This window comes from Monomorium pharaonis, chromosome 5, assembly GCF_013373865.1.
Source record: "Monomorium pharaonis isolate MP-MQ-018 chromosome 5, ASM1337386v2, whole genome shotgun sequence".
Lineage (NCBI taxonomy): Eukaryota > Metazoa > Arthropoda > Insecta > Hymenoptera > Formicidae > Monomorium > Monomorium pharaonis.
The window spans coordinates 17,796,411-17,817,304 of NC_050471.1; the positions used below are offsets into that span (position 1 = coordinate 17,796,411).

At 35.6% G+C, this 20,894-nt stretch overlaps 2 long non-coding RNA genes across 5 annotated transcripts; one reads left to right on the top strand and one right to left on the bottom strand.

The window, feature by feature from the left end:
• Positions 1-16,911: 16,911 nt before the first annotated feature.
• On the top strand, positions 16,912-17,979 carry LOC118645664. The gene is made up of 3 exons (XR_004963357.1): positions 16,912-17,072; positions 17,335-17,451; positions 17,964-17,979. It is a non-coding gene; the product is annotated as an uncharacterized LOC118645664 (long non-coding RNA).
• LOC118645663 lies at positions 17,968-20,571 on the bottom strand. Of its 4 annotated transcripts, XR_004963356.1 has the most exons (4): positions 20,209-20,571; positions 18,596-19,503; positions 18,196-18,281; positions 18,048-18,066 (listed from the first exon to the last, which is right to left on the bottom strand). It is a non-coding gene; the product is annotated as an uncharacterized LOC118645663 (long non-coding RNA). The 4 variants fall into 4 exon arrangements; XR_004963353.1 differs by having other exon boundaries at positions 17,968-18,281; XR_004963354.1 differs by having other exon boundaries at positions 17,972-18,066; positions 18,159-19,503.
• Positions 20,572-20,894: the final 323 nt, after the last annotated feature.

Sequence of the window (20,894 nt, forward strand, 5' to 3'; positions counted from 1 at the left end):
CCATAAAACTTTTGTATAAAACATTTTTTCATAAACCTTATATTTTCAAAGATATTCGCAAAAAACGAAAAAATGCGTTATTTTCGAGGGGTGGTTTCAACCCCTAAACGTCGAGATACGCAGATAAAAAAAATATGGGTCTAATATTTTCTTATGTTCTACAACATATCCGAAGCTCATTAAAATCGGTGAGGGACAGTTCTGTCCGTTCCCTTGTTAGACGGGGTGGGTGCGGGAGGGGGGGCCGAAGACCCCCCTTGTACCTCCCGTGTGTGTGTACGCGCAAAACATTCTCTGCACCACATGAGTTTGCAACTTTCCACGCAAACAAGAAAAAAATTCCAAACATGGTCGTTTCGAACGTGGCCATTACAAACGTGGCCATTTTGAACGTGGCCATTCCAAACGTGGCCATTTCGAACGTGGCCATTCCGAACGTGGCCGTTCCGAACGTGGCCATTCCGAACGTGGGCAAATTGAGCTCCGTGCAATATTTCATGTGGCCATTCCGAACGCGGCCATTCCGAACGTAGCCGTTTTGAACGTGGTCATTCTGAACGTGGCCATTTCGGACGTGGCCATTTCGAACGTGGTAAAATTTATGCGTGGCCATTTCGAACGTGGGCAAATTATATTCATTCCAACCGTGACTATGATACTATCATCGAGAATGAGACATGTAATATAAATATTCACTTACATTTACAACCACCATATACCAGTATACATATACTGCGCACCAATAAATTTGTCAGTTTTAAAACCTTTTCTTGTTGAAATATGTAATATTACAAACTAAATTGACTAACAATTTAATACCGTTTGATGTTAGCAAATCTATAAGATATACAGGATAAATTTTAATGGTTGCCCCAACTTTTTACCATAAGAGATGGGATTATCGACTGCAATCTTAGTATACACATGTACAACATATGTATGTGCAAATGTCGTACATGTGTGTACTAAGATTGCAGTCGGTAATCCCATCTTTCGTGGTAAAAAGTTAGGACAGCCATTAAAATTCACCCTGTATATGTATGTCCACTGTCCGTCAATGTATCGCAGGGTCTTGCAGAAGTCCCGACTTACCGACCTGATTTACCCGAAGAGTAAAGGGTAATAATAAACGCGCATGCACTTTGGAAAAGTGCACATCAAAAAAGATGCATTGATGTTGAATAATTAAAAAATGTAATAAATAACTAATTATTTTTTGTGCTATTTTTTTTTAATTAATAAAATATGGATCCTGTTATTATACTGTTACGTCCGGCCTATTTTTCGCGCCGACCGTCACGATTAGCAATGATGCGTTGTGCCGCGAACCGTTGCCACGGTAATCGACCGCTGACGGATTCACGCGCTCTCAGTGTCGGGCTCGGTGTATCACGCGTTGCGAGCGTGCGGCCCGCTCTGGCGGCGCGCATGCGTTATTTCAAAACACCGATTATGAATAAACCGCATTAGATATTGTAAAAATTCCAAAAGGGGAGTGATCCTCCCCCTAGTCGGTTTCCCTCTGAGGCGCCTCGGCCTTGGATTATTGATAGTAATCACGTAAACTAATTAATTAATTTGATTCATTAATTGCTTCTTGGAAAAGAGTTTAACCTATGCTCTTTCTGGCGCCGGTGCATTTGCACTCGCGCTGAACCATTCGGGGTAGAGGCCGAATACCCTTATTTAATTAGCAAATAGCGTAAATGAATTTCGAACACGAAGAGGAGCACGCTGTACCTCCGTGGTACTGGAATCTCCTATCCTCAACTCCTTTATGAAAAACTTAATTAAGGAATGTGGGCGATTAAAAGGAGTGGGCGATAGTTTCGCGCCCTGCGAATAAAAAATATGAATAAGAGGGCAAAATTTCATCTGGCGACCATAAAATCAAACACGATAATTAATTAGTTATCAAATTAGATGACAGGCGTTAGATGATTTATTACTCCTCTTTCCGAGCTCTTCACCCTTAATTGTCCTCACTTGCGGGTATATAAGCCGCGATTTTCGGGCGAAAATAGAGATTTTGTCACTTTGTCTCGCGCTGAAAGGTCGTAAGACGTGCTCTGTACTGATTTTTATACTTATAATATTTCGCGATTCTTCTCGTTTGAACTTAGAATATTTCGTTTATTTCCCAATTTGAACTTAGAATAATTCGTTTATTTCGCAACTTGAACTTAGAATAATTTCGTGATCTGAACTTATAAATTCGAACTTAGAATCTTTTCGTAAATTTGAACTTGGATTATTTTGCGAATTTGGACTTAGAAATTATCCGCGACTCAGAACTTAGAAACCTTTCGTAGATTTGGACTTTGAAATTTTTCCTGCGTATTTAAGGTGACAAATTTCTCCCTTACGTTACTAATTAGTTCTTTCTTTATAATTATAGAACGCGACGAGCGATCATACCGAGCGTAGTGCGTGCGAATGTATAAGAGTGAAACCAGCAAAGCAAATTGTGAAGGTGCGAGTTCTCTTTTTACATAAAATTTTTTTCTCTTCTTTTATTATTAAAATCAGTGTAATTAAAGTTAAGTTTTTTTTTTTAATTTTGTCTTGTTCTCCGCGCCGCATAATTACGTGTGAAATATAATCGGTAGTGCGAGCCTTTTTTTTTTTATTTTCCTTCCCAGACGGTGCGAGTGATAAATCACGGCGTGGAGTTGCAGTTCCGTACGGAACGCGGCGAGAGAGCGCGTTTCAGCGTTCTCTCGCAGTACACGGCGGATCACGCGCTTTGGTTCTCCATCTCTCTGTCGCTATCCATCCTGCGGGAAACATCCATGCCAGCGGTGCAGGAAGATGAGTGCTGCAAAGCGTACGTCCTTCCCCGTCAACCGCCCCTACGAAGTCTTAAGAATTTAGCATAGGCGTGGGGCTATCTGCGCGCTATATGCGTTCTGCCATAAGGAACAGCACCGGAGCGGACACCATCGGTGCCGCTGCAAACCAGGCGCCTCCATCCACGTCTATGGTGCAAGGTATTCGTCTCCCGTCCTAGACTTATCCACGCTTTAGAATGATCCAGCGTCCTCCGGATAATAACAATCGTCGCGTGAAGCACCGACCGAACACGCCGCCCGACAAATTAAATCGCAATCTCTTATTCTGCGCTATTACACTAAATATTTATTAAACTAAGAGAACTGAAGAAATGGCATTCCCCGTAACAGATGGGAAGGTCTCGCCGGGGTGGATGACGCGTCCAACTAAAGAGACTCCTCGATTTCTTAACTAAGGGCGGGGAGACCGACCCCCGAGCCCCCAAACGGCCGCTTCCCCGTGGCCCTACGGCATCCCTATCTCACACATCGCCCTCGCCGCTGGACCTATCCGACGCTGCTGCGCCGATTCCGCCCGGCAGCAGAGCCGAGCAACCGCCGCGCGCCGTCGGAAAAACCGCGGGACTACTCCAAGCCCGTGATCGTGCGCATCAAGCCGTTCCGCCCCGGGACTCGCCTCCCGGGCAGGATAATCCTAATAGGGCCAAAGCAATAAGCAAAATAAACCAATTGAGAAATTACTTAGGTGTATTTCTAACACTCATCTTCCTTCAACTCACGACTCTCTCTCTGTTTCCGCTCGGCAGAGTAGAGTAGCGTAAAGAAAATACGAAAAATAATAATTCTCGCGATCCTAACCCCGCCGGACGTAACAATACAATAGATTTATGTTTATCTGTATAAATATGTATTTTGTAACATGTGTTTCGAATTAGATATTTATTTAGGTAAATATAAACGACAATATAATATGGAAAGGAAAACACACAAGGTAATGGAAAAAAATAAATATTTTATTTATTATAATTAAAATTAAATTTTTATTGAAAATATCAGATGTATTGAAGTAAACCTTTGTTAAAAATTTTGATGGTTCTGAAAAGATATTAAAACCGATTCATTAATCGGTCCAATATTTCTCTCGTGCAACTACTTGCTGCAATCGATTTTGTATCGAGCCGCTAAGATTCTCAAAATATTGAGGCTTATGCCGTAAGCTTTCCCGTACATTTCTCGCATGCACAATCAGTTTTTTTTAGTTTTTTCATGGCCATAATCCCACGAATTCGCAATTGTTTCTCAAATATTTTCAATTAAATTGAGATCCAGAAATTTAGGTAGCCAATCGAGAACTTCAATTTTTGAATATTGAGCAAATCATTCTTTTACTACGTGAGAAGTATGAATAGCGCTATTATCTTGAACTAATCGAAATGTCAGCATATCTTCTACGGTGTATATTTTTCGAAAACTGGGAAGCAACGCGTTCTCCAAAATATTTATGCATTTGTAGGCATTTATATGCGGCGATATTTTGATTAATTCTCGAGGACAATGTGCACTTATCCAGTCCCACATAGCAGAAGTGATACATCCACTCCGCTCATAAGGGACTACATATTTGGGATCAAAACGATGATTTTCAGGCCTTCAGATGTGTAAGCGTCGATCATGCGCGCCGAACAAAATATTTTTTATAAAAAAAATTATAATTAGCACCAAAATCTAGTTGCAGACCGTTTAGGCCTTGTCAACTTTATCGATATGTTTAAACATTTATCAGTCTCGCTTTTGCACTGCATCAAATAAACACGGCTTTACAGGAAGATTGAGAACAAACTATATGGACGGACGAAAAGGTATTTTCAATAAATTCTTAGACTGATAAATATTTAAACATGTTGATAAAGTTGAGAAGGCCTAAACGGTCTGTAGCTAGATCTTAATGCTGATTATAATTTTTTTTTTAAAGGTATCTTGTTTGGCGCATGATCGACGATTACACGTGAAAGCCTGAAAATCATTGTTTTGATCCCAAATATGTAGTCCCTCACGAGCGAAATGGACGTATCACTTCTGCTATGTGAGAATGGATAAGTGCACATTGTTCTGGAGAACTAATCGAAGTATCGCCGTATATGAATGTGTAATCCGTGAACTTTGAATATGATTGGCTAAGGGATAGCCGCGGGATTTAAGGTTCGGGCGGCGGGCTGGTTGAGTGACGAGACAGTGATTTATGTATAATTAATAACGATAGTTTATTGTAAAGTAATATGTGATTGTCCCTAGCTAATATATACAACAGTTTCTACGCTAATATTTACAACGCAAGTGTGTCGTTTTGTCTTGCGAGGTACGCAGTGGTTGATGCTGGCGACGTGTGCCGCGGTGCGCGTGTGCGCGGAGTATTTCGCAGTAATGCGGCGCTCGTAATGGTTGCGGCGGTGCGCACGACGTGTGCGCCGGTCGGTCGATCGTGGCGGATGCGGTCGCGACTGCGCGCTGCGGCGCGGCGTTCGTACTGGCCGAAGTAGTCGGTCGCGGCTTGAATTGGTCATGACGGTGCGTGGCTACGTGGTACGGTGCGGTGCGGAGCTCGTGCTCGATTAGCTGTCGCAGCGATCAGCTGTTCGTGTCATCGACTGCCCCGGTGATCGCTTCCCCGAAGGTTATACGCGGCGCCGGTGACTCCTCACTACGGGGTCCTTGATGACGGTGTCGGGAGCTGGCCGCTCAGTGCGCGTGCCGGAAGTCGGGCTGCGGAACGTGGCGGTGTGTTGCTCAGTGCGCGGCTGAGGAGGCACTCAGTGCGTGCTAAGTTAGGATCGCGGGTGAGGTTTGGCGTTCAATACACGCACTAGGAGGCCTGATTCAGTCCGCCAGGAGGAACGGTCTGTTCGCTGCACAGACCGGGGAGATCTGCCTTCCCGTTGTCGGTGGAGGGCTTATATTGGCTTATATACCCTCCACTTGGCGACGCGAGGGGCAGAGAAGAACGGAGGAGGGGTACCACACAAGGTAGGGGATAACGGCCTGACACTTACTCGTGCCTCCGGAGGCAGCGGTAGACGGCTCGTTACAAATGTTTACAAATACATAGATATTTTGGAGAGCGTGTTGCTTCCTAGAGTTCGAAAAATATACACCGTAGAAGATATGTCGACATTTCGATTAGTTCAAGATAATAGCGCTTTCATACTTTAATTGCGAATTCATGGGATTATGGCCATGAGAAAACTATAAAAAAACTGGTTGCGCACGCGAGAAACGTATGAGAAGACTTACAACATAAGCCTTAATATTTCGAGAATCTTAGTGACTCAATATAAAATTAATTGCAGCAAGTAGTTGCACAAGAAGAATATTGAATCGGTCTTAATATCTTTCAAACGATTCTTTTCAGAATCATTAAAATTATTAATAAAGGTTTTTAACAAAGGTAATTCCAGTATGTCTAATATTTTCAATAAAAGTTTAATTTTAACTGTATTAAATAAAATATTTATTTTTTCCCATTACCTCGTGTGTTTTCTCCTTTTCATATTATATTGTCGTTTATATTTACCTAGATAAATATATAATTCGAAACACATGTTACAAAATACACATTTATACAGATAAACATAAATTTAATGTATAACATGATCCATATTCTTATTAATTAAAAAAAGATAACACAAAAAATAATTATTTACTACATTTTTTAATTATTCAACGTTTTTGTTAATGTATCTCTTTTGATGAGGTCAATAAACCTAGCATTCCCCGCTAATAAAGTTTGGAAATACCGCATAATTTTCTGCTAATTATCTACTAATTTTCTGCCCCTGTAACGAATTTTTTGCTCTTATCCGTTCGCAGGAGATTCAGACCAAAAGTGGGAGTGCTAAGTTCACATAATGGTAGCATCCCCACTAATAAAAAAAACGTAAACAAAAATACAAATATACCAGAACTTTCTGCTCATTTTCTGCTTTAAAAAACCATAAAAAGATATTAAAAATATTGAACGGTTATCAAAGTACCGGTACTCAGAACCATGGTACAACAGAAAATAATTAACAATAACAAGCTAATAATGCAACGACAACTTATAAAGTACTTCTTTAATTAAATATTCGTAAAATACACAATTTTAAAATGTTCAACTTGCAGAATATCTTTAAAAAGGCTTAAAATTCACAAAAATACAATAATAAAGTACCTTTAAAAAATGAATTGCAGCATCAAGTATGATATCAAAATAATTGTCTACTTATTTGCTCTTAAGATGTCCAGGTCCCGAATTTTTTGCTTAATATTTAACTTGTGCAACTCAATTGTTAATGGACGCACGCAAGAGTAAACTACTTTAAAAAAATAAATTGCTGCATCGAGTATGATATCAAAATGATCATCAATTTATCTGCTCTTGAGATATCCAGGTCTCGAATTTTTTGTTCAACATTTAACTTTAGCAATTTAATTGTTAATGTGTGCATTAAGGAGTAAACTACTTAAAATAATAAATCTGCAGCAAAAAATTCGGGAGATAGATATTTTAAGAGCAGATAAATAAACGATTATTTTGATACCATACCCGATGCAGCAATTTATTTTTTTAAGGTAGTTTTGCGTGCGCGCATTAACAATTGAGTTGCACAAGTTAAATATTGAGCAAAATATTCGGGACCTGGATATCTTAAGAGCGGGAGCGTCCCAGATGCGCACAGTAATAAACGGACACAGCAGGCTGAGTGAAACGGACACAGTAACAAACGGACACAGACCAAACGGACACAGTAATAAACGGACACAGTAACAAACGGACACAGTAACAAACGGACACAGACCAAATGCGCACAGAGCGAAACGGACACAGTAACAAATGGACACAGACCAAATGCGCACAGAGCGAAACGGACACAGTGCGAAACGGACACAGACCAAATGCGCACGGACCAAATGCACACGGACCAAATGCGCACACTGCACGTGCGCACGGACCAAATGCAATCCATGTACATTGTAAGCAGAGTAAAGTCCACATAGGTTAGCGACTTGGACGGGGTGGATGCGGGAGGGGGGCCGAAGGCCCCCCTTGCACCCCCCCGTGTGTGTGTGTGTGTGTGTGTGTGTGTGTGCGTGCAAAGCATTCACTGCATCACATGGGTTTGCGACTTTCCGTGTATGCATTTGGTCTGTGCGCATGTGCAGTGTGCGCATTTGGTCTGTGTCCGTTTCGCACTGTGTCCATTTCACTCTGTGCGCATTTGGTCTGTGTCCGTTTCGCTCTGTGCGCATTTGGTCTGTGTCCGTTTCGCATTGTGTCCGTTTGTTACTGTGTCCGTTTCGCACTGTGTCTGTTTATTACTGTGTCCGTTTGGTCTGTGTCCGTTTGTTACTGTGTCCGTTTCACTCAGCTTGCTGTGTCCGTTTATTACTGTGCGCATCTGGAACTCACTCTTAAGAGCTGATAAATAGACGATCACTAATAGAAGCGTTACCGTCACGTAAACTTAATATCCCCACTTTTGGTCTTAATTTTCTGCGAACGGGTAGAAGCAAAAAATTAGCAGAGAATTAACAGAAAATTATACGGTATTTCCGAACTTTTTTTTAGTGGTGAAGGTGCTAGGTTCACTGACGTCTTTTGATGAGCACCTTTTCAAAGTGAGTGTGCGTTTATTATTATCATTCTTCGGGCAAATCAGGTCGATAAGTCAGGGTTCTTACAAGACCCTGCGATTTATTGATGGACAATGCTGCCCGTCAACGAATTGCACGGTCTTGCTGAAGCCTTGACTTACCGACGTAATTTACATGAAGGTGATAAACGTGTACGCATCTTGGAAAAGTACACGTTGAAAGAGACACAAAAATGTAGAATATTTAAAAAGTTAATTAATAATTATTTATGTTTTACATTATTTTTTTTATGTTTCTTTGGTAATACTGAAGGAGACGGACTACCTCACCAATTTGCTTGAAACTTTACAATATTGTGTATTTTTGTGCGTCGAACACGAATCTGTAAGTAAAAATTGTCGTTTTGCTTTGTGGAGCGAGATATTATTGCAGAGATGGGATTACTGACTGCAATCTTAGGCTGCCCCTTACGGAAAAAACACTAAAAATGACACTTAAAAAAATACTCAAGTTGAGTGTAATTTGGGACAAGAGGTAAACACTCAACTTGAGTGTTTGCTCTTTAATTTACTTTTAATTAGAGTGTTATTACTCTCAACTTGAATGTTCGCCATCTAATTGAGTATTAACTTCAATGTTAATCCTAAATTTAAGAATAACACTGAAATTAACACTCAATTAGATGGCAAACATCCAAGTTAAAAGTAATACTCAAATTAATACTCAAAACCTGCTGAACACTATAATTGAATGTTTATTTTAGATATTCGTTTTATGTCCATTTCTACCAATGCAGATTAATTTTAATCTCGGTTGAACTTGCTTTTCTTGCTTTTGTTTTTATTTAACATTTTCTAATCCAATGTTTGAGAGTGCACACTCAATATTAAGTGTATACTTTCAACCGATAGATGTTGAGTGTACATCCCCAACGTTTCAATGTTCACACTTTATGTTGGAAGTATACACTCATTTATTGAGTGTCATATCCAAATGTTGAGAGTATACTTTCAAATATTCAATATTTAAATCCAAACTTTGGTATAAACACTCAATCATTGGGTGTACACACTTAATGTTCGAGTATAAACACTCAATCTTTAGTGTAAATACTCAAGATTTGAGCGTATACACCTAAATTTGGGAGTAAAGTCTCAAAATCGAGTATTAACACTCAATTTTGAGTGTAAACTCTCAAAATTAGAGTGTTTTTTCCGTAAGGGGCGTTTCGATATTCACTGTCAGTACTGAAATTCTACAATGTATGTGACGTAAACTATAGATTTTCAGTACTGGCAGTGAATATCGAAACGTAGTACACACATGTACGACATATGTAATCCCATCGGTATGTAATTTCAGTCGGTAATTCCATCTCTCATGGTAAAAAGTTGGGACAACCATTAAAATTCGCCCTGTATATATTACACACACACACACACACACACACACACACACACACACACACACACACACACACACACACACACACACACACACACACACACACACACACACACACACACACACACACACACACACACACACACACACACACACAAAGATAAGTGTTCTAAGGTGTACAATAGCTCAGATAGAAAGGATGGATAAGAACGGTAAGTCACACATTATTTGCAATATTGTAATAATAACTGCTCAGGTAGCAAATACAATTCATTTTGACGTCAATTTTGGTCATTCTCTGATTATACAGACACACAACAAAAGTGGTTGGTCCGGCGGACCAGACTAGTCAATTCTTATGTATTTTGACCCGCTGAATCCGAATCCAAGGTCAGAATTGCTGAATTAGCTCATTTTTTCTTAACTTCAAAAAAACACCTTGTAAAAGCAGTTTGGGTCATACATGTATAATCCAGAGCGTGCAAGTTTGCGTAACCACATTACCCAGAAAAAATTCAATACGTATGACAAGTTTGAGCTTCTGTGAATAAATAGCGTAAAAAATTTACTCCCTTTTTCTATTATATACTCTTTTATTCCCTTTCTTGTATAAAATAGAAAATAATTTAGAATCTAAAAGACTAAAAAAGAACATAGAAAAAACATGCGCACAAGAACTGTTGTCTGAATTAGCGAATAGAACACAATGAGGTGTCCATGACTGTTTACGCAAAGAGAGTGCACGCAGCGCTAGGGCTTCAGCACGTAGCGGCTAGGCGCGCCACGTTTTGCTTCGGCAGAGTTTTGAGATCTGTTGTCGGAATGACGTGCAGGAGCACGACTACATAATTATTTTCGTCCGGACGAGACAATAGGCATAATTAATAATAGCTTTCGAAAGTGCAAATTTTTAGTTTTCTAATGTTTTTTTGTTGAGCGCTGTACGTCTATTCACGAGTAATAAGCGAGGAAAATTAAAATCATTTTTTCTTAAAATCTCAATAACTTGGTAAAAAAAATTGCACAGCGATAAGGAACCACTCAAAATAAAGGAAAAAGATCCCGACCTGTAGAAGCCAGCTGTCGATCTAACACTTTCAATAATTTGGAAAGCGCTATTTGATTGTTAGTCGTTTGCTAGTTTTTGCATGTTTTTTTATTTTGTTTGCTAATAATTATTTTTCACAAAAAATCGAAATTAAAATTTGGACAAGTCGAAATTCGGAAAAATTGATATTTGGAACTTTTACTCATGATTTTGTAAATATTCGATGTTAAAACGTTTGCTAGTTGTTTGTTAAGTCCGTATATATAAGTATTATCCTTATTTTATCGATACATTGTTTAATATTTGATTTATTAGTAATTTGTAAATTATCTAGTAACTTTAGCCCTAGTTACTTTCAGGCGACTCGACGAGCATGCGCCATTCTTGTTTGTGCCAGAATAATTTCCAAGTTGAAAAGCAGCTGTCATATTAACACTTTCAATGATTCTGAAAACGCTATTCGATTGTTAGTCGTTTGCTAATTTTTGCATGTGTTTTATTTTATTTGCATATTATTTTTTGCAAAAATTTGAAATTAAATTTTGGACAAGTACAATCGCTATTTGGAACTTTTACTTATAATTTCGTGAATATTTTGATGTTAAAACGTTTGCTAGTCGTTTGCTAGGTCTGTGTATATAAGTATTATTCTTATTTTATCGATAAATTGTCCAATATTTTATTTATTAATAGCTTGTAAATTATCTAAAGCCTTAATTGTGTCCATGATGCTAGAACTTGGTCCAAGTTGTCACTTTTAGAAACGTGTAGCCAATAAAATTAGGTGACTTGATTTCCATTGCACTCACAACGCAGTCACAACTTCCGGCTTCCGGTTGCACTCAGCAGACGGAATGCTTGTCTGTGGATTATCCGGGAATAACATTGTACATTTATGCCTGGATACATATATGAAATTAACATGAAATTGTGGAAAAACCTGAAGAACTTATGCTCTAAATAATTATACTTTTTTGCGAATAAGTCAATTTTGGTAAAAACTGCATTTTTAGTATTATATTGATTCGGTATAAAAATTTATATACATATAATCGCATATATAAAATTATATTGAAATATATAAATTATGTAAAGGAAGTGCGCGTTGTGTGGGCACCGTTTTGTTTTTAGCTCATAACTTTTGACTAAATGCATATTATGCAGACATATGTGTACCAGTGGAAAGCTAAAAGCCTTAGCTAACTGTCAGTGAAGGAATTAAATTGATTTCTTCAACTAGAAAAATTTTATTAAAAATTTAATAAAGTGACAATTTTTGGACAAAAAAAAATTTGTACCCGGTTGTGGCACCCTTGAAAAATCCGCTAAAAATGGAAAAATATGAAGGAAAACTACCACAAATAAAGGAAAAATAAAAATTTATTTAATTTAGAAGCCTTCACTGGCAAAAAGAACAAAAAAAGATGACACGTTTTCACATTACTCATTGCCTTCTTCATTTTCAAAATCAGAAGCACAATGCTTGCATGTGAAGTAGCTGGCACGCATATCAGCGCACTTTAAATGCACCGGACGACTGCATTCATTGCATGTTTGATGGTCTACAATCACGGACGAATTCCAACAAAACACCATCTTCCACGGATGAAATGTCGTCAAATTGGGCTGCCACTGTCTTCACATAGCGTTGCAGACTGCTTCGAGGAATGTCATATGCTTTAGCAGTCCCTTTGACAGGTTTATTGTCCGCTAAGCAACACTTAATGGCTTGCAACAGCGCATTAAAATCCTTTTTTTTTTATCAAATGATTTTTCCAGGGTTGACGTGGCTAAAAATGCGTAAAATGCATAAAAACTGATAAAATACGTTACGTCAACATAAAGAACGATATTACGCAGTTTCTCAACCAAATACATGCATTAAATGAAAAAAAACAAGGGTGCCCACAACCGGTTACATGAAGGTGCTCATAACCGGGAATGGCAGCTATTTTTCCAAAAGACTAACAAATTTTGTGGTGCAAAAATTTTGGTTGAATACGAAATGAAATCACAAAATACAATAACAACACTGCAAACACAATGAAACACTTACCTTTTTGAAAGAATTCACACCGATTTATCGCATTTCGAAAAAAGTAGAAAATTACTTTTCTGTTTATTTATTGCAAATAATTTTTATTATGCTCACAGCTATTACGCAAATGCGTGTATTCGTTTCGGTATCAACACGAAAACTGCGTACCGTCAACATACACGCTTTTTAGTACTCAGATCAGTAGCGTATGCTTGCTGTCTAAATTTACGTAGGGGTGCCCACAACTAGAGCGTGCCCACAACCGGCGCACTTCCCCTATGTTATGTATGATTGTACAAAATTTTGACTTATTTTATATATTTAAATTGTATAAAATTTATATAAAATTATATATAATTTTTTTAACTTTTGTATATATTTTTTTACTTTTTTATAAAATTTTATATTATACATATATAGCTTACACATAATATATTTCTATTCATTTTATGTTGTTATATATATTTACTATAAAAAATTTGTAATTTGTAATAAAACCAGGGATTAATTTAAACATTTTGTTTTTTGTATAAGATATATCTTAACAATTTTTAACATTTTTTTATTATTGTAGGATCTATGTAAAAAAACTTTATTATGCTTTTTATATTTGATTTAATATTTCTTTATTTCCATTATGCCAAGAAAACCAGCAGTGCCACATGATAAAATATTTGAAATTGTTAAACAATTTGAGGTTTTTGATTTTACAAAGAGAACAATTAAAAATTCAGTAAATCCGGTCTGGGCAGAAATTTGTAGAAATTTGAAAAATCGCATAAGTCTAATATCATTGTATTTATAAATCTCCCAAAATAGACATGATATAAAAGATAATTTGAAGACATTTTTTGATTTGAATGATAATAAACAGTATGAAAAAAGTACGATTGATGAAAGCTGTACAACTGCTGAAAGCAGTACTATTAATTCAGAAAAAGAAATTTTTAACAAATATTTAAAAAAAGTAAAAATAAAATTAATTTTAATCTCTTTTTTGAAAGAAAAATGGTTGAAAATTCAACTGCAAAAAGAAAGAGAAAAGATAGTCATTTCTATTTTCGACTTTAACCAAGATGGACTGATGCATTTGTTAAAAAAATTTGGAATAAATGTGAACTCCCTTGCACGTATTATTTTTCAGAAGGAAAAGTATTCAAAAATATTCAAAAATCGTATATTCGTCGTAAAGATCCGAGGATATTGTAAAGAGTGTAAAAATCAATTACTTGGTAGATGTTTAAAATATCCTGTAAATGACAGCGACAATGTAATTTTTCATATTTACACACTAGATACAAGAGGTTTCATTCACAAGACTAAACGTTGTTTAGCAGGTCCTGAAAAGAAAAGAATAAAAGAACAATTACAACACCAAAATGCTGTACAATGGAGACGTGAAAACGTTAAAGAATTAATGGATTATGGTGATAAAGATCCTGTCCATTTATATAACAAATGTTCTCCGAAAGGCTCGTCAACAAGCTAAAGACGAAAAACTCGAGTTAAAACTATCCACGAGTCTTTTTGATTCAGTTTTAAATTTGAAAACTAATGTTGAATTTAACATGTCAATTAGAAACGTAGGTTTTGAAAAATTTCATATCTTCTTTTGGTCTCTCTGAACAAATAGATTTGTATAAAGATCTAGTGAGATTAAAAATGCCTATATCTATTGATGCAACAAATTCAATCGTGAAAAGGATAATTTGATTGCATAATAATGGAAAAAAAAGAGTATTAAGAGGGCATATATTCCTGTATGTTGTGACAACACACATAGGAACTCAGATTATCCCTGTATGCCAAATGTTGTCTGAGAAACACGACGCAAATTTTATATCGTATTGGTTGAATTGTTGGATAAGTTGGATAGGAGAAGCATACATACCTCTAGAAGTGACGACAGACAGTTCATTAGCATTGCAAAATGCTTGCTGTTTAGCGTTCAATAATATGACATACAAAAAATACTTGGAAAACTGTTTCAAATTATTAAAGAATGAGATATCAGATGTACCAAATTGCTACATTAGAATTGACATTGCACATCTAATCAAATCTGTCTCATAATGGAAGTGTTTCAAGGGACAACATAAACGAATCAAGGATTTTTATATGTGATGTATAGGGCTGTTGAGCAAAATAGAGAATTTTTCAGACTTTAATAACATGCTGCTTTCTATTTTCATAGTTTGTCAGACTAATTACGATGAGTCACATTTACAATGTGTAGAAAGTAGGAAGTGACTAATAAACAAACTTCAAAAACATGACTTTAACGATTTTAAGCAATTTGACAAATCTTTTGAAAACGCAGGTCAAACAATTAATGATGAACAATTTTTAGATGTTCAAAGCGAAAATCTTCTTAAATTTGTTGAGGGAATTAACAATCAAGTATCGGTAAAACAGGACGATACAAATCCAAATTTTGATCTGACACCGAATTCATATTATTTTCTCGATATTATGAAGAATCTCACAGATTTGTCTACACAATTTCCAGCTTGGACAAATGTAATGCGCCATATTTTTTCATCTTCATTAGATAAAGCCATCAGTGCAAGATCGGAGACGTATTTTGGCGATGTAAAACAAAATGTGTTAGAAAATCACAAACCAACACGAATTGATAAATTTTTAATTAAGTACATGAGATCAGTCACAGGAATCATGAGAGTAGGCAGAGCCTATGATCAACAAAAAGATGAAGCAGCCAACTGTATTAGAAAAACTATCAATGAAGAAAATGTCCTAAACTTTAAAAAAAACTAACGAAATTTAATTTCAACATCAGAAATTTTCGACGAAAATGATTGTAGTAAACAAGATTTGGTAATCGATGAACGCATTGATCATTTCCTTAATAATAATGAGGTATATGTATTTAATTTTGTATTTGTAAGAAATATAAACAAAGCTGTCATGCAAACAACACAACTTACATATCATCTTGACAGTGAGTGATTATGAGATTTGGCAATGGTAGAAAACATTATATACAAATTAAATACACTAAATAATAAATTCACCAACTGCTGTTAACACTCCGGAAACGGATTTATTTCAAACTTTGCTGTATAATGGATAATTTTCCAAGACTTATCGTAGTTAAAAACGAGTTTTTTTATTTCTCGTCGCTAAAGTGTTGACAGGTCATTGCGAGTTAATATACATATATCAACCATATATTAACAAAATATCAAATTACTTAGTTCCTGCATCTCTCTGCATATGTCTTAAATTATATAATTGTCCCGAGTTAAGAGAGACTTATAATTATCGCTCAGGTACATCACCATTGAGAGACTCACGCTCACCACGCTATGCGCATGCCGGCGCCGCGTGATACCGGCTCACGGGCATTATTATCACGACCGAAAACAGACTAATATAATCTCTCCGTGTAAGTGATCAAGACATTATTAGCATTCAGACATTTATTCTTGTGCTCATTAAACAGTAAACGCGTGTAATTTGTATCAATTAAGATCTGTGATAAATATAAGGTACGACTCGAACATCACGATGAGTCCACGTGACACGTAATCGCAGTGAATTTTATTTAACACCTGTTCCACGAATGTCCTCTCACCCTGCTTAACATCCTCAGGGGTTAACCAGAGAACTCTTCGCCGAGTCGCGAACACCTATGTATTCTTATTCTTATTCTTATTCGTCTCTTATGCCTATGTCCTACAAAACTGTACACTGTCTTTTACCATTACCTATCCGTTTACTTTTATTCACTTTACTTTACATTATTTTACTTTATTTTACTTTACTACCCAGCAAACACCAAATATAAATGCAATATAACGTGGGAGTAACATGTAATGTAACAGATGTTACACTCTATTTATATTATAGTTACGAAACTTTACTACATATATGTGATGTAACAAAGTTATGAAGCTATAATATTACTCCGTTATTTGTATGTTACAATAACCGAACAGTGACGTAACCACAATGTTGCGTGGTTACACAACAATTGTTTTATTTATGTTATATGGATATTATAAAATGTGAATCTTGTGAGACTCTAACCTCAATCGCACAACGTACATCTCGTGCTATTAGGCGCGCTTTCCGCTAGTGGATGCTATAATGACGAAAGAGAGACGTTGTTTTCTTGCAACTTGACTTTAATCAGGTAAACCTATTATTGACAAAATACATAGCGATATGTTTCCTGTTTTGATCCGCACAACTACATATTTTTATATTTAAATAATGTATTTCTTAAGTAAATTTAAAGATAATTTATTATTTGGGCTGCTAGTTTTACATACATTTCTAGTTACAAAAGTCACCTAGCATATGTGTAAATCATGCAATATATAAAGGCAGTTATAAACTTATTATAAATATAATTTATAAAGACGTATCATATTAAAACTAATTTTATATTACAGGATTCTGCCAATTATTCTTACATCATTCGGACAACTGTTCTTCTTAAAATTTAAAAGAACGTAAAGAATAACTGAAGTTTATAAAAGCTGAAGAAATTTTCACAAGGATTAGAACAGGTAAGAATAAATTATAGCCATTATATGTTTTTAGAATAAAACCCAGCAAATTAGAGATGGGACTAATCAAATGTTCCTTCTCAAGTTCCACTTTTGTGCACATTTCCAGATAATCATATGCACATCCACTGGTCATTCTTAAATTATTCTATAAATAAAAATATCTTATTTTGTCTTTCGTCTCATATATGCCTATTTTGTAGTCTTTCGTCTTATACATGTTTCAATTTACAAACAATTAAGTTAGAGAATCAAAAATATAAATAAAAATTCTGAATGTTATTATTGTGAATGTATGAAGAGAATTGTATTAATTAGAATAAATTATTTCGGGAACAGAGTATTTAAATACTTACTTTTTAGTTTTTAATGTAACTAAGAGCAAACTAAGAGCATTTATCAGTATATTTCTGAGGCGTATATCTGGCTGACACAAAATGCATGACAGTTACTAAATGACTAAGACCTACAGATGATCCTTGACGTTCATAAACATATTTCCTATATTACAGCCTGCGACCACATCATAGGCAGGTTAGTTGAGTGATATTAGTCTGTATACTTTGTTGTAATTGTTTCAGATCAGATTTCACGCTTTTTATTTATTTCAGTAATCTAAAAAAGATAGTTGTACGATACCTTTAAGAGCCACACAGTTGCAATACAATATTAAAATAAAATTATAACATTTGTCATTATTCTCTTACCTAGCCTGCCATAAGATAATGCCATAAAATAACATACTTGAAGAACTAGGAAGTACACCTTTAGATAATCCTTTTGATATGAATTGCTCTGTCAATTCTCTATACATATAATGGTTCGCTGAGCTAAAACAGGGATGAACTTTGGTGAATTTTTTATCAATAGCATACATCAGCTTACAAGAAAGAGAATTTTGGTGTAACAGCCAACAATTTTTTAATAATGTATTAATAAAATTTCTTACTGTTTCTCTTTAAAATTCGAATAATAAATATGATAATAATGATATGATAATCTCATCAAATTGCTTGTTCTTTATTAAATCTTTTGTAAAGGTTTTCTCGGAACAAGTTAGATTGTAATAGATACTTTCTCACACAAAAAATAAATTGTTCACTTCATCCTATAACTTTTTTAGTAAAATTATGTTATTTGATACCTTCAAGGTCCACATATTCTGTTCGGCACACTGTAAATTCCAAGCTGTGAGGTTGATCTCTCTTTTACATCTTTCTTTCCTTACTCGTCTACTCTTTTACTTTACGCTCAAATAGTGTTTCTTCCTCTCTTGCTTTTAATATAACTAAAAATAAAACATAACACAAAGTATTCATCTTATCTCAGAATACCTACTCCATACAAAAAAATAAAAATTTTGTGAGACTTATCTGATTATACAATCCATAGTGTTAGACTAAACTTTAAATTAAGCACAGCCGTATTTCCCTTCACGATAAAATCTGCAAATTATGCATAAAACTGAAAACTGACTCGCTACTGACCTCGCGCACATCATCATGTTGCGGCGTTGCGCGTGCAGACGCGTGCACTGGCGTGCAAAATAGCGAGATGCGTACATGCGCATGACAGTTCATTCGTACCAATCCGAATATTCTAAATACGTAATTTATTCTAATTAATACAATTCTCTTCATACATTCACAATAATAACATTCAGAATTTTTATTTATATTTTTGATTCTCTAACTTAATTGTTTGTAAATTGAGGCATGTATAAGACGAAAGACTACAAAATAGGCATATATGAGACGAAAGACAAAATAAGATATTTTTATTTATAGAATAATTTAAGAATGACCAGTGGATGTGCATATGATTATCTGGAAATGTGCACAAAAGTGGAACTTGAGAAGGAACATTTGATTAGTCCCATCTCTAATTTGCTGGGTTTTATTCTAAAAACATATAATGGCTATAATTTATTCTTACCTGTTCTAATCCTTGTGAAAATTTCTTCAGCTTTTATAAACTTCAGTTATTCTTTACGTTCTTTTAAATTTTAAGAAGAACAGTTGTCCGAATGATGTAAGAATAATTGGCAGAATCCTGTAATATAAAATTAGTTTTAATATGATACGTCTTTATAAATTATATTTATAATAAGTTTATAACTGCCTTTATATATTGCATGATTTACACATATGCTAGGTGACTTTTGTAACTAGAAATGTATGTAAAACTAGCAGCCCAAATAATAAATTATCTTTAAATTTACTTAAGAAATACATTATTTAAATATAAAAATATGTAGTTGTGCGGATCAAAACAGGAAACATATCGCTATGTATTTTGTCAATAATAGGTTTGATAATATACATATCTGTTAGTTTTAACTTTAACGATAAATTTATTGCTTCGCAAGATGGAGTAGAACTTTTATCTGCCATACTTTTTTGTTCATTTTGTGCAAAAATGCATCGAATAAGCAGCGTATACAATTTTGTCGAAATTGTATGATGGATCTAAAATGTATAATTATCAATGTACGTCAATTCCACAATACATGTGTTGTATCGAATTAACATGTAGTATCAAAAATAAAAAATATATAAAGGCGGTTATAACTTATAAATCTATTATGTTGCTGACTAAACATAACCTACAAAACATGTAGGAAAGATTATAATAAGTTATTTATGATGTATATTATACATAAGAAAAATAATATATGTTAATTAAATGCAGCAACATTTTCTACACCTTTTTATATAATCTTTAATAAATGTTGACTTAAAAAACATGAAGGATTACCTGATTAAAGTCAAGTTGCAAGAAAACAACGTCTCTCTTTCGTCATTATAGCATCCACTAGCGGAAAGCGCGCCTAATAGCACGAGATGTACGTTGTGCGATTGAGGTTAGAGTCTCACAAGATTCACATTTTATAATATCCATATAACATAAATAAAACAATTGTTGTGTAACCACGCAACATTGTGGTTACGTCACTGTTCGGTTATTGTAACATACAAATAACGGAGTAATATTATAGCTTCATAACTTTGTTACATCACATATATGTAGTAAAGTTTCGTAACTATAATATAAATAGAGTGTAACATCTGTTACATTACATGTTACTCCCACGTTATATTGCATTTATATTTGGTGTTTGCTGGGGAAAGAGAATATTCTTAGTGAACCATGCCAAAGCATAAAAGTAAAAAGCGGAGCCCTTCCTCGAGTCGCTCGAAGGACGAAAAACGCTTACGTCGAGTTTTTTCGTGATATTCTCGAGGATTTCGTGAGAGATTGTTGGTAGGCTCCCCGGCATCGCATCGTGGACGTAGAGAAAGATGGCGAGGGCACGGTTTTCGAGGCTCCTACTTCTTATCCGATCGCCGACCTTCGAGGGATTCCTCGTCAGAACGTTTTAGCGAAAAGCTGTTTTTGACGCTCGGTGAGATATATAATCTTCTCGCCCAGAGACAGTCTTA